Source organism: Dermacentor albipictus, chromosome 7 (genome assembly GCF_038994185.2).
Source record: "Dermacentor albipictus isolate Rhodes 1998 colony chromosome 7, USDA_Dalb.pri_finalv2, whole genome shotgun sequence".
Classification (NCBI taxonomy): domain Eukaryota; kingdom Metazoa; phylum Arthropoda; class Arachnida; order Ixodida; family Ixodidae; genus Dermacentor; species Dermacentor albipictus.
In genome coordinates, this window is record NC_091827.1 from 131,279,693 (window position 1) to 131,291,888 (window position 12,196).

Below are 12,196 nucleotides of genomic sequence, written 5' to 3' on the forward strand. Positions count from 1 at the left end.
CTGAATGTCACAAAGGTGGACCTAAAAAACGTTCACTTGAATGTAATATGCTGGGAATTCATAAATGAAAGATATAGCATGCCCTGAACCCCATGTTCATGCTCAGAAAAATGCGATGTGCAGAATTATTCTTTATAGAAGAAAAACAAAGGAATGAGCTTTCATAATGAAAGCGGTGCATCGTCGTCGCCATTTGTGCTACGCTGGCCACAGAGCACAAAGAAGCGGTAACTACTATCACTTTCGTTGTGTCCCGAATGAGAAGAAAGTGGGTTAACCAAGGGACCCAATATTTATTGATTATATCATATAAGCAGCCAACAGACAAGGACAACCTAGGGAAATTTACTTGTACTTACCAACTGAAATAAAGAAATTATAAATTAATAGAAATAAAAATGGATGAACAAACAACTGGCCACAGATGGGAAACAATCCCACGTCTTCACATTACGTGCACGATGCTCTTACCAATTGAGCAACCACATCGCTGTTCTCCCATCCACTTTTTGGGGTACTTATGTTTTACTACTAGAACTAACCCTGGCAGTGTCGGCCAGCGACACTACTCACGAACCTTGGCAGTGGATGTGGTACATCCTTTCTGCCACAGGTGTCACGAGTACGTGATCTTTTTGGGTGAAGCCAACTGGTAAATAAACGTACACATGCTACCTGAAGGCATCAATATAGACGGATTCGAGACTGGCAACATCCGGCAACATTGATGCTTTCAGGTAGCATGTGTGGGTTTATCCACATACTTGTGACACCTGTGGCAGAAAGTATGTACCACATCCGCCACCAAGGTTGGTGAGTAGTGTCGCTGGCCACCTGCAATGGTCTCTGCGAGGGACTTGGATACAAGGAATGGTGAAATCATGCTGGCCTTTTCGTCAGCTCTCTAACCACTATGGGCGTTAAATTTCGGGAAAGTCTGTTTGCTCTTGAGAAAAGCTGAAATCTAGAGTTGGTGTGCCCCTTTTTGAGGGATGATCAGTTGAGAAGGGTCTGGAAGATTTTGTGAAGTGTGTAGTTTTATTCGGCAACGGGTCTGGAAGATTCTGCGAAGGGTGTAGTTTTATTCAGCAATGATGCAAATTACCCACCACCGAGCCCAAAGAGGGGGTATAGCAGGGTGAAGCGAACCTTACCATGCCAATCGTACATTGTAGCTATGTGTATATACAGTTAGACCTCAATATAACAAAGTATTTAACTTTTCATAAGCTCTTGTCCATAGAACACCATGTATTTAGAACCTCAATATAATGAAGTGCGTTTGTATGTGATTTCAATATAATGAAATTTCGCTTCCACTGCAAAGGAATGCTGAGACAACAAATAGAAACTTCTACAGACGTAGATGGTCAAACGAGTGAATTACAATCGGCTGCCTGCAAATTCACATTTCGAATCGCGTGCGGTATGACAAAAGCCACTGCCAAAGTGGATCCGCATCATGTTCCGTATAAAGTCGAAGTACCATAATATCCTATGGCACCCCGAGTGCTCTGCGCTGTGGGCGAGACTGAAAGTGTACAAGGGTGAGACAAGAAAAATGGTGGCTTCACGAGTTCCGCCTTCCCGCACGAGCAAAGGGAAACAGGGGGAGGGGAGCGACCTCCCGGTAACGCGCGTGACCTAGCCGTGGCTGCAAATGGCTGTAAGTGCGGCTGAGCGTATATGCAGCCGCACACCTTGCTTTAGAGGAAATATGCCGCGTGTGCAAAGACTGGGCATGCCGAGACGGTGTGACATCAAGTAAGCTGTCTGTCCGTGCGTTTAGTATTAGAGGTTGCGTAAGCTTCAGTTTCAGTGACTCGTTGGAGCAAGAGGCAGACGAAGCATTCGCTCCTCGCTGCCAGCACTTTTCATAATAGGATCGTCCCAATGCAGGTGACGCCATCAGCTGCGGGGACGGCGTGCACACGGGAGCGTGGCTGGCTTCACTTAATTCGTACCGCCGATGTGAATAGATCGTCAATGTGGCATGAAACCGTATCCCTCGTTGCCAACACCTAAATTGCTTTCTCATTAAAATTTGCTTTTTTCGATTGCCTGATAACTCTGACAATTCTGCGGCCCCTTTCCATAAAAGAAAAATTGATCGGCGACTGCATTTATTCACATGAAAGGTCGAATTTCATTACAACGAAATTACAATATAACAAGGCAAATTGCCGATTTTATCTAATTCATTATATTGACGTTTAACTGTATATTATAACTGGGTATTATGGTTACGGTACACCTGGTTAACCCAGGCAGCCCAGGAAAATGAAGAAAATGAGGAAGAGAGCAGTGGACAGGAGACCGCAGGAGAGGAAAGTGGAAGGCAGAAGAAGAAGGTAGGTGATCAGCCCATTTCCCCAGGGTGGGTCAGCCTGGAGGTGCCGTGCCGTCTTCGTGAAGCGGAGGCCAAAGAGGTGTGTTGCAGCCGCCGAAGGTCCATAAAGGTCCAGACACCATGCACTGGCTCAGCCCCTAGAATACCCTTTTCCCGGGACACAGCTAAGCTGTGCATGGCTACATGCCGGAGGGTCGAAATCCCAAATGCTTGAGTCTGTGGTGTTGCAGCCCACCAATCACCTGTTGACGTAGACAACTCTGCGGGCAATCGTAGTCACGCACAAAATGAACCCGCAGCAGCCTTCACGAAAACCTTCTCTTTTAGCATATGGCAATGATGCAGCATCTTACGGCAGCAGGTTGTTGTCAACGCCATAAAGACTGTTTTGGTATTGTATAAAATTCTAACATGCAGGTAATTTTCGTACCCATTTTCTTGGAAAAAAGGTGCGCGATACATGTGGGTAAATATGGTACAGAACACATGCACAAACATCCAGCCGTGCACACACGACAGGCACAGCATCAGGCAGTTGTGCATAAAGATGCCAAGTGAAGAATAAGCACTGCCAAACAATCACTCTCATAAACAATGCCTCACCCATCGTACTGTCCAATTCAACCTGTGGTAGGCATGCTTCCAAGCTCCGCCAACTGAATGAGATATCACGAGTAGACATTATTTTACTTGACCTTGGCCAGAACTACAAAACTCTAATAAAATATCTTTAAGGACCTCTTTCAGAACATTTTTAAGCCAAACCTTCCTGCATGATCTTCAGTACAATTCAATAGATTCCTCTACAATACTCATATACTGCAATTTTATCCCAAGGTACTTCGTACACAGCCGCAGTTATTTATCAATGGCATCCTAAAGCAGCAGCCAGTGCTGCATGTAATTTACAAATCAGTTCCTTTGTCATGGCAGTTGAAAACAGCATTATGGTGCAGGAAATCTGACTTGCAGTGCGGCAAACAGACTAATAGCTTTGCGGGATAGCTGACCTACGTGAATTTGAGACATAGACAGTTCAATCAACGAGTCGCCGCGACCTTACTCATTAAAATAAAGAGCTCCCTGACATTTCCTTGACTTTTCCAGGTTCTCAGTTTCCCTCACTTTTCCAGGCCACTAGGCATCGTGTAAAGTTCTGACAGTGGTCAGTCCGCACACAAGATGAATAAGGGAACTATGTTTAAGATGTGGATTGGGATATTATGAAATAAGGAGAGGCGTGCTATCCTTGCATATAAAGAAAGAAAAGATGATAGTACGAAAAGATGAAACGTTCAATACGATTAGGTATAGTTTTAATGTGACTAGTGAGAGTTTGAGTGAACAGATCGAACGCAGCAGACGCATATGTGATGTTTGTTTAATGAATGCATAAGAGCAACCTTACTTTCACTTGAATTACTGTTCTGTCCCCTATAGTAGCTGGTGCAAGAAATACAGATGTTAACAAGAACAGAGACACATTGGCTGTGTGCAAGTGTATTTGCACTTAGAACACAGTTTGCCACTGTATACAAATACAGTAGAACCTCATTCGTTTCGAAAAAAAAAACATAAGAAAAAACGTGCTAACCGGGAAAATGTACGATCCAAAGTAACTCAAAAAATTTGACAGAGTCAACTATTCTTGATATCTACGTAATGTGAAGTGTTGCGCAGGTCATTGCAGCACGAGACGCCAATGTGCGTTGAGCTGGAGGTGCTACAGTGGCCGGAGACGTGTTTTGTCGGTGTTTTAAGAAGGCAACAGTAAACAAAACAAAATCGAGCTGGTGGGCGACGCAGGATGCCGCCGAAGTGAAATGTGATCCCCACATTGTGCCACCTGTAGCAGGGAAAGGCAGCGCGTTTGGATTATCGCCTACCAAAAGCTTGCAGTGCACTACCAATGGCCCTACGCACCACGCGCGGTAAAAGACAGTTTTAGTTTAGCGTACGCAACTATAGCGTACGCTATACGCTATAAAATAGTGTACGCTAAGCAGCGCACGTTTTCTACAATTTTAGTTGGCCGACGATATCTTCAGATCTCTGAGGCCGTATTCCGTCGTTGCGGCTATTTCGCGCCTGTAGCGATAGGTGGCGCTGACATCTAGAACGTTTCTTTGGTTAGGCTTTGACTCGTTCGAAACGAGAAGCGATCTCGAAAACACCACGAAGTTATCCATAATACTCTGTCGTCGAAGCGGCCTGAGACTAAGCGAAAGCCGTTTACACAGTCATTTGCTACGAACGAAGTGCATTTTACAAAAGCAACGCCAAATTCAATTCGAAGCGGGCAGCCAGGATCGCCGCCATGTTTCCCGCAAACTCCGCAAACCCCGCAAAAACACTAACGCTAACTCGTTTGCGTTGCGTACGCCCGCTATACCTGCTATTTCGTTTAGCGGTCAGCGCATGCGCAGTGACGACCTGCTATTTTTTAGCGTACGCAATGGAATAGCGTACGCTATACTAAAACTGTCTAAAACAGATAGGTGAAGATGCTTATTGCAATACGATTGGCAGTGATAGCTGTAAATACGGTGTGCGGAGTACCGGAATAAGATACTGTGCACGCCCTGTTGTCTTTCATGTGAGATGGGCGGCTATATACTGCTCTCGATCACACACGCCTCGTGCCTTATTTTGCTCACATGGGATCTAGTGACCAGAAAACGTATACGATTGCAGTCTGCAGCAGAGAATGGCGGCATGTTTCGGTTATTGGTTATTAAAAGCATGCACTACACTTCTTATGGCACCACACGCTGTGAAACAGATCGGCGAAGATGCTTATCGCAATAGGATTGGTGAATGCCGCATTCGACGACCCCGGAGATTTGCCGATACTGAAATGAGAAACAATGTGTGTGCTGGCATTTTCATGTGAGATGGGCGGACGAGTATTTTGGTGAAGCTGCCACAGCGAAAAGCTATATACTGTTCTTGATCGCGCATCCCTCGTGCATTTTCTTGTTTACACGGAATTTAGCGGCCAGAAAACAGATTATACGATCACAGTTTGGCGACCTACTGAATGTTGGTGCAGAAAAATTGTGTTTTGCAGTGTGGTGACCGGGCCTGAGGTAATAGTGCGCGGTAGTGAGGGCACAGTAGCCACTGTAAGGGGTGTACAAAAACTGACCACACAGGTCATGCGCTCTACCTCTTATTGTACAGGATGGATAGATGGATGGATGTTATGAGTGTCCCCTTTGGTACGGGGCGGTGGGTTGTGCCAATAAGCTCTTGCTATTATACTGCCCAATGTCCTATTTAGGTAAAAAAAGAAAAAGAAAAAAAAAACGCATCAATTCCCGAAACCAAATTTTCTGACCCCCTATTGTGAATATTGTTTTTGTACGTCTCTGTTTTTTGTATGTCTCTGTTTTTTGTCATTTCCCTACTTTTCTTCCACCAATCTTCCTATCGCCTCTCACTAATATTTATTGCAGACATGTTTACTTTCCCTCTGCTCTCGCTGAACCCAAGGGCTTCAAGGAGTCCACCGGTGCCTAAATCGACTCCTGGGCTTGATATCATGACATAAAAAATCTTGACATCTGACAAGATATCTTGACATTAAAATAAAACATGCTCAATCGTTTCCCTAGCTTTAATGGAGCAAGCACATGCTTCTTCTTCCTTCTTATATCTCGCTTTATAGGTGCATGTTCTAAGGCCTCCCAATCTTGCTTCGAAAAGTAATGAGCTTCCCTTTGAGTTATCATAAATTGTTTCTTTCCTGATTTCATTTTTTCCTCTTAAATAGTTACTCATGGCAGGTTTATTTTCCATTGCCGCCACTCATGAGATTATTTCAGCCTCTCTGACTTTCCACTTCATGTTCTTTGTTGCTGCGTTGCACACCCTACAGGGTGCATACTTGCTGGTAAGTTTCCTAGTTCTTTTCCTTCACTGTGAATCAATGTTTTTTTCAGTACAAATACGTCAACACTGCACTAGCCCATTTACTTTCTTCCATATTCCTCAGTCGTTCTTCATATTGAATTTTACTGTGAACTACCCTCACTTGAAAACAATGGCAGCCCAATCACCCTGCACAGCTTCATTTGTAGTCTTCCCGTGAGCACCCAATGCGAGGCGACCCACTGACCTTTGCTTGCCATCGAGTCCTGATTGTGCCCCTGATTTCAAGCAAACAACCGCATTTCCAAAAGTAAGTCCTGGAGCCATTACAGCTTTCCACATACCTACATACCGCCTTGTACCTACTGTATTCCCATAGCGCTCTGTGCATCATTATGGCTGCATTTCTCTTCCCCTTCATTGTTATTGTTTTTTCCTGTGTTTCCATATATCTACTGCCTTTGTTTATCCATATACTAAGATATGTATCTTCTTTTACCCAAGGTATTTCCTGGCTCTGTATTGCCGCTGTCTGTTCCCTGTTTTCATGGAATACCGTAAAACTTGATATTCTCCCGCAACATTTTGTGGGGCTGCGCAACTCTCACTCGTCCCCTGATACGTTGTTTTCCCGCATAGCTCCCGTGTCCTGTGCTCCAGCTTTGCCACGGGGCCTGGTGCCTACGGCGGTCGGTGTGGTTGAAGCGCAGTGCGAGAGATGGCACCAGTGTTGCACTGCTAACACTGCCTCATGGCAGGGTTACTTGGGCACGGAAAGGTGAAGGCGCTTCTTCTTTGGCTGCGGGTCGGCGAGTGCCGTGGACGTCCCGCGCGTGCACCGATCCATGCTTCTGCGAGACTGTCTCGCGTGGCCTCCTTAGAACGCGCCACCGTTCGCGTGACCGTACGCGCGAATGACCAGGCATTGGGATCCAGCATGGGGCAAACATATTTGCTCGCTATCCGGTCGCGGTGAGTCGGACTTCCTAGACTTGTCGAGCGCCCGTCGCCATGTTCTATGGATAGCAACTCGGCTAGCAGGCATTGATCTATGGAAGGTGCAATAAATGCCCTTGCGACTGTTTGCACTACTATGTTGTCGTTCCTTTGTCCCAAGAGCATGGATGAGAACCCTACAATTTCAAACCTAAATTCTAGCCTTCCTGTCCACAGATATTAACCAAACGCTGCAAATCACTTTGCTTGTTAGCTAGCAACACAATGTCATCCGCATGAAATAAACCTGAGAGCTGCTGCTCTACTACTGTACCCGCCTGTTTGTATGAGAGATTAAACCCGATATTACTTCCTTCTAGCGCCCTCTCCATCCTCACCATGTACATCATAAACAGCAGTGGGGATAAAGGGCACCCCTGCCTCAGTCCCTTGTTGCTATCAACCTTCTCCTCGCTTCTTATTCCTTCCCATTCAAAGCAAACGGTATTTTCTAGGTAAATCTCTCTCAAAGGCTGTAGACAATCGTCACCTAAGTCTTCCCCTTCCAGAATATCCCACAAAATGTTGCGGTCTACGTTGTCATATGCTCCTGTAATGTTTAAAAAGGCCACATATAATGGTCTGCTTTCTACTCTTGATATTTCAATACACTGAGTAAGAACAAATAAGTTATCATCCAAACGCCTACCTATTCTGAAGCCATTCTGAAGTTCCCCCAAAATTAAATTCATTCTACTTTGTCACCAACTGTCTGGTATTGTTCTATTTTTTAATGTTTTTTCCACTGCTTTCCCCCAGAGCTTCCTTACTTTTTCGTCCAAGCTCATTAATCAGCCTAACAGGAACCTCATCTAGCCCTGTGGCTGTGTGCTTAGGAATTTTCTCTTCGGCTTTCTTCCAGCTGAAATTTGTCAGCATCATTCAATCTGGTTCTCTTTTATGGTCTTTTTTTCTTCAACTACAGTCTCATCAATGCATTGGAAAGATTCGGCTGTTATTTTTCAGAAGTAATTTAATACCACATCCCCTTCCGGTTTGTTTCTATCTTCGTCTAGGATATGTTGTTGTATTGTTGATTTCCTGCCTAATAATTTTATGTGGTTCCAAAATATTCCAGGCGCCGCCTTCTTTTTCTCCCATATTTCTGACGACCAACATTCACTTTCACCTTTTATCTTTGTTTGCACTAGTACTTGAACTGTAGACTTTTTCTCCTGGTATATTTCCCATTTACTGGCCACTTCATCCTGTGGCAACTGTGCCTTCATTGCCTGCCTGTACTCTTGGGATGCTTTCTGTCGTTCGGCGATCGCTTCTCGTATCTTCCTGTTCCACTAGCTTTTCGGTTTCTTTTTTTTCCCCAACAAACATGTTGTTTTTCTTTACGTATTCCTGTCATTATTGCACTTCAAAGATCACTATATTCCCGCTCTTGGCCATTTGCAATGTTCTTCCTCGACTCTTGCGACTATATTTGTTATTTGTTCAGTGTTGAAATTTGGACTGGCCATTTTGCACTCATTATTCTCTTTCCTAACTACATATTTCATTTTCAAAATGATACGTTTATGGTCACTCCCTATGCTGCTATGCTCTTCCTCGTCAATAACCGTTTCTCTCAAGCTATCATAAATTTTTTCTGTCATCAGACAGTAATCAATGGCTGATTGCTGGTTCCTCACTTCCTAGGTGATCTGCCCTTCACACTTAGGCCCTGTATTCACAATAATGAGGTTATGTTGCTCACAAAGATCTAGCATTGACATCTCATCAGTATAGCCGTCTAGCTCCTGTATGTGGGCATTCATGTCACCTGTAAAGGGGGTTTATTCGGGTCGTAGAGAAGCAGCGATCAACGTGGCAACAGCAGCCAGGGCGCAGCCAGTGAACGAACTAGGTATGAGCCACGTGATGGCAATGGGGCTTTTTAGCCTGCCGATCTTCTTCGTCACACACCTATAGTCGGATACAACTTTAGAAAAAAGGGGTGTTTACTCCTCCGAGGTGGATGCACACGAATATCCACCAATGGGCGCGCACTCTGGACCGACGTAATGCCCCAGACGGCCGGTGACCCCGCCGTCGGAGAAGATGGCTGCCCGGGCTTCGAACTGGGCGAAGTCGCGTCAGCTGTGCGCGTCAACGCCTCGTCACAGTGAATTCCCAAACTGTTTGTGATTGTCTATCATGCTGGAAATATTACTGCGAGCTTGTGATGCGGCATTCGTGCCACGTGCGTTTATTCCAAGCCATGATCCGGCAAAGAAACATTGAAACGAGCATCGCTGACGCTGCACTACGCTTTGCCTGAAAACAGGATTCCACGCTGCAAACACACAACCTGCTTGTTTGTTCCATGTCTGTTTTATTTCGCTCCCGAGTGAAGTTACGACGAGAAAAGTTTGCCAAAGTCTGGTGCCTACTGTCAGTGGTGGGTGTGTTAGTGTACTGTGTTGCTGCGTTTCTCGTCGGACGGGGTGAAGTGATGGAGCAAAACCATTCTCAGGAGAAATTAGAAAAGCGTGCGCACATGAAACAAACCTACGAGCGTCTCAACAGAAAATATTTGCAAAAGAAGCCTCCAACGCAACGATTTGTCGCCGTCAACTTAGCATGGATGATCGTTTTCAGTAGTGAGATGGCCGAGCATCTAATGGCCGTGCTCATGCGTTGTGTGGCACTGCCGATTGATTGCTTTCCACCAGTGCTCACCACGCGCGCAAACTGTAGAATGCGTGGTGTGGCACAGTCACGCATACGTTGTGTTGCCAGCGCTCAATATGGTTTCCCACAACATTGCTTCGCGCTGCTTTTCAATTCTTGTGATATGTTGCAATTAAAAATTCCCAAGACAGTGTTAAGAGAACGGCTGAAAAAAAAAAAGAACATACGAGAAGGTAGGCACAGCAGCTTGTGAACCCGCTCCTAAAATACCTCTACCCAGGTCTGTTTGTAAATGTGTGTATGTTTTTTTGCGTTTGTCAATTTTTTTATTATTTTCCACATTTCTTTATATTTGAGTTGTTCTTAGTTTTTGCGTTTGTGTGCCTGATTTTATGCATGTTTGCACATACTCTTATTTCTGTCCTTTTATTTTATATTAGCATTTGTTTTTGCTAGTTTTCTTTCAGCAAAGTCTTTACACATTTCATTAACGAATCTCATTCAAAGCCCTAACTCCTGTACACTGCAGGGCTGGCCTCTTCCATCTCATTAAAACCTTTCTCACTGGTCTACCTCGTCTTCTCAATCAGCCTACTCGCTGTGTTTTCTGTCCTTCCTTCTTGTGTTGTTGCTTCAATGTGATTAACCAACTTGCTCAAAACAAATTTTGATCGCCTATGAAAACAGAAAAGTTCAGAGATACATTTTCTTAAACACGTCATGTGGGTTGCACAGCAACTTTGCCTCTTACCTCTGTTGATGTTTATGCATCAGTACATGTGACAGCTCGCCTGAAGTGCACATGAAAGGCTGCATATTCCCATTTTTCATGCATTGAGTCTTAGTAAACAGACGGTTTCACTGCCCATCACATATGATGGTAAAAGTTTTCAACGCGAATAACACTGTCATTTCCTGTCTGATGCTTTCGTCGTGGCAAAGACATTTTTCTGTGAATGGAGCCCAGCGAAGCAGTGCACTGAGAGCTTTTGCAACTTTCACCATTTATTACTTCACAAATGTCATTGTCTGAACCTGGCTGTCTATCACTATGCCGATGGCTTGTGAATTAAATAATTGCCTCAATAAAACACATTCAACTTCACTCAGCATTTTTTAGTACAAACAATGCTAGCAGAGCTATCCAGGGTGAATAATTGTGCTTACATTGGTGTTACTTGCCCGGTCAGATAAACAAATACAACAATGGCTGTGGCATGACTGTGATTTGATGTGCAGACTACAAACGGTGCCTTTCAAGCGTGCCCTCGACTACTGCTATGAATAGTTACCCGAATGAGTATATTGGGCCTAACTAAGCTAATGATGTTTGATAATTGTTCTTATTCGCAAAACTTGCCTGGGCCAGGTAACCAAAATAAGCAATGCCACCACATGAATGTGTTTTTGCATGCAAGCTGCCAACAGTGGCTGTCATTTTCGCGTTGATTGCTGCCGTTTCACCAACAGTGGTGACAGCTTGACTGCGCTTTGACGTGCAGACTGCTAATGGTGCCTTTCAAGCTTGCCCTTGAGTACTATGAACGGCTGCCCGAATGAGTATTTTGGGCCTCGCTAAGCTAATGATGCTTGATAATTGTTGTCTTATTCGTATTACTTGCCTGGGTCAGATAACCAGGTTAAACAATGCCACCACATGAACGTGCTTTTTCATGCAAGCTGCCAACAGTGGCTGTCATTTTCGCGTTGATTGCTTCCGTTTCACCAGCAGTGGCAACAGCATGACTGTGCTTTGACGTGCAGACTGCTAATGGTGCGTTTCAAGCTTACCCTCGAGTATTCCTATGAATGGCTACCCGAAAGAGTATTTTGGGCCTGAGTAAGCTAATGATGCTTGGTAGTAATTGTTGTCTTATTCGCATTACTTGCCTGGGTCAGATAACCAGGTTAAACAATGCCACCACATGAACGTGCTTTTTCATGAAAGCTGCCAACAGTGGCTGTCATTTTCACGTTGATTGCTGCCGTTTTCCCAACAGTGGTGACAGCTTGACTGTGCTTTGACGTGCAGACTGCTAATGGTGCCTTTCAAGCGTGCCCTCAACTACTGCAATTAATAGTTACCCGAATGAGTATTTTGGGCCTAACTAAGCTAATGATGTTTGATAATTGTTCTTATTCGCAAAACTTGCCTGGGCCAGGTAACCAAAATAAGCAATGCCACCACATGAACGTGCTTTTTCATGCAAGCTGCCAACAGTGGCTGTCATTTTCGCATTGATTGCTGCCGTTTCACCAACAGTGGCGATGACATGACTGCGCTTTGACATGCAGCTAATGGTGCCTTTCAAGCTTGCCCTCGAGTACTTCTATGAATGGCTACCCGAATGA

At 44.7% G+C, this 12,196-nt stretch overlaps 1 protein-coding gene across 6 annotated transcripts in view; it reads right to left on the minus strand.

The window, feature by feature from the left end:
• LOC139048163 (mitochondrial-processing peptidase subunit alpha) overlaps positions 1-12,196 on the minus strand; it is a 364,881-nt gene that overhangs the window by 169,361 nt on the left and 183,324 nt on the right. The gene's annotated exons all lie outside the window — the stretch shown is intronic.